This window comes from Sciurus vulgaris (assembly GCF_902686455.1).
Source record: "Sciurus vulgaris genome assembly, chromosome: 1".
In the NCBI taxonomy this organism is placed as follows: Eukaryota; Metazoa; Chordata; class Mammalia; order Rodentia; family Sciuridae; genus Sciurus; species Sciurus vulgaris.
Genome location: NC_136461.1, coordinates 90,514,515 through 90,517,379, shown reverse-complemented (window position 1 = coordinate 90,517,379; position 2,865 = coordinate 90,514,515). Strand labels below are relative to the sequence as shown.

General features: G+C 39.7%; 1 pseudogene across 1 annotated transcript; it reads right to left on the bottom strand.

Moving 5' to 3' along the window:
- Positions 1 to 232: 232 nt before the first annotated feature.
- On the bottom strand, positions 233 to 2,232 carry LOC306658973 (ras GTPase-activating protein-binding protein 1-like; annotated as a pseudogene). Its single transcript has one exon. The product of its transcript is annotated as a ras GTPase-activating protein-binding protein 1-like (transcript).
- Between the last annotated feature and the right edge of the window lie 633 nt (positions 2,233 to 2,865).

The window sequence follows — 2,865 nt, the reverse complement described above, 5'->3', positions numbered from 1 at the left end:
AGCAGAAGTCTGTCAACAAATCTGTTTTCTTAATCAACAATTCAAAATAGGAATAGAATTTTAATATCAGTTAATTACTGTAGTCTGAGTGTTGCTCACAAGTGTACAGAAGAATTCCTTTTGCCCTTTATTGGGAACTAACCACCACATATGAGACTTTGAAGACTGTCATCCTTTTTTTTTTTTTTTCTAGTAACACCTTTTATTCAGTTTTTAACCACATCAGGGAGAACTGAATGTCAAATTGTCCAATTGGCAATTTTTTCACATCAGAAGGTAGTCAACTCTCAAAGAATAAACAATTTGGATTTTTCCTGCCTCCAAAATGCTTATCAAATCCTGCCTTTCTCACAGGCTTTGAAGCACATAGAAAATAAGTAAGAAATATACCAATGAATGAAACATACCAAATGTCGGTAATAAGCAAGATATTTTCCTTTGGGAAAATGGCTGTTTAAAAAAAAATTCCGGTCTGTATATGCAAAGTAAGCAAGGAAATTCAGTCTTTTTCATTTTTTCTTCTTTAAAAATCCATTACTCCTAAAATAGCATTCCACAAAACTGGAAGTAAAGGACTAAAAGGCCAGGAGAAGGGAGGGAGCACACACCATTAACACAAAAAGAAGTAAAATTGTACAAACTTAAGCAGTTTATAAGACTAGGATCATCATACTCCAAGATAACAAAGGCTGGTTGAAGAAATTCACCATTCTGCAGAAGCTGGGGTTCATGCTTCATAAAGATCAGTGAAGAGCAATTCACTGCCTTGGAGCAATCCCCTTTCCCATTCCAAATCCTGGTTTTGGCACCCTGACTTCATGGGGAGGGCCTCTCATTCCACCACCCAGCCCTCCTTGAGGGTCTCCAGGTCCTCACAGGCAGTTATCTTTTGATGGTTCCCTTCCCGGGCAGCTCGAGTCTTCTTCTCTTCCACATTCAGTCAGACTTCACCTCTGAACATGATGGACCTGTTGCTAAGGAGCTTCTGAACAGGCTCAGAATCATTAAACACAACAAAACCAAAATTGGGTAATTTTCCACCACTATTTATGTGCAGCTCCACCACATTCCAATAATTTTGAAAGAAATCTTTAAGTTCTGATTTGTCCACTTCATGAGGCAGGTTACCAATGAAGAGTTGGTGACTATCAGAATGTCTCACAATTCTTTGGGCTCAACATCACCTTGCTCACCAGCCTCACGGATTGGTCTGGGTCCCCTCTGAGGAGGAATTTTTATTCGTTGTTCTGGTACTCTTTTATCCCTCTGAGGCCTCTGAGGTGGAATCTGAGATTCAGGCTTAGACTCTGGATGAGGCTGTGAAACTGGTACTTTAACAATATGAGGTGGTATCCCAGTAACAGCAACAACTCCACTGGGAGGAAGGTTCTTACTGGTCACAGATCCTCAAGAAAATGTCCTCAAGTCTTCCTGTACTGTCTGAGCTATCTGTAGGTGCTGGAGAAGAACTCTTCTGAGCATCCTCAGGAGCAGTTTTTCTAATACCGGCTCAGACTTTTCCTCTTGGATTTCAGATACGGGTTCTTGCTCTGGTTCTGGTTCAGGATCAGGCTCCGGTTCAGCAACGGGCTCCTCTAAATGTTCTTCCAAGTCATTACTGATAGTCTGATCACAGAACATTCCAGAATCATCAGGTACCACCTCACATGTCTGCTGTCTTTCTTCAGGCTCCTCTACTTCTTCCTCAGATTCCTCCTGAGGCTCAGTGACAAAGCCACCAAAGACCTCATCTTGGTATCTGAAGATATCATTCTGAACATAGAATTTATTTGCAATAGAGCCCTCAAGGGCAAGGACAAATGTTTGCATGAATCTTCTCAAAGCCTGGTTGTTGTTTGATAACAGCCCTATCACCTGGACCAACACACCATCATTTAGAGTATCATGAGCATCAACATGGCAAATCTTGGTGTGGCAGTTGATGAAGTTTTATGACATCACTTTCCTCTGAATTTCTTTTTGTCCATAGACTGTGTCTGCTGGCTTTCCATTTGAATCCAATCCCCCATGGACATAAAGTCTATGCAGTATAATCTGGGGCCTGGTTCAGCAGTGTGTAATACTGTCTCACAAATTCCCACCCAACCAGTGGGGGACTAGGCTTCTCCATAACCATTGCTTTGGTCAATTCAACCTGCACGGCTGAGTGGGAGAGGAACAAACTTTGCCCCACAGCACAGAAGGTGGCGGAAATCCCTCACGCAAGTACGTCCGCACCTGTCATCCTTTTGATAAGGTTATCTTTAGAAGAACAAAACACTTCCTTGTAAAAAAGAGATTCTAAGCATTCTCCATAAGAGAAAAATATTAATAGATGGTTAACATCAAATCTGCTAAAAATGAAATACTTGTATGAAATCTAATAAAAGACCAATTACTTTTTAGGGAGCTACATCACAACAAATAAAATTGTGACTACCAAGTTTACATCTTCATTAGTTCTAAGTAACAATGTTGGGGGGATCAGAGGATACCATAAACAAAAACTATATCTTAATAGTAAAAACATAAAATAAATATTTTCTACTTTTTTAATAGAAATTTTTGCTTAACAGCTTTCTGTTTGGAAACCATCAAGACATCTAAACTGCAAAACGAAATCCTTATTAAACCTCATTTTTTTCCCTATAGGGTTTGGGAAACTAAGTACGTAACTGAGCGTTAATCTGATTTTTGTCAACATCAGATATCTCAAGTAAGGGTCACACTGAGAACACGTTTTATTCTCTCTCTTTTTTTTTTTTTTTTTTTGGTGGTGGTACTGGCAATTGAACCCAGGGACCAGAACACGTTTTCTGATTCCTACTTTGGTCCCTTAAAAAATTAATATTCCAACCCAAAGTT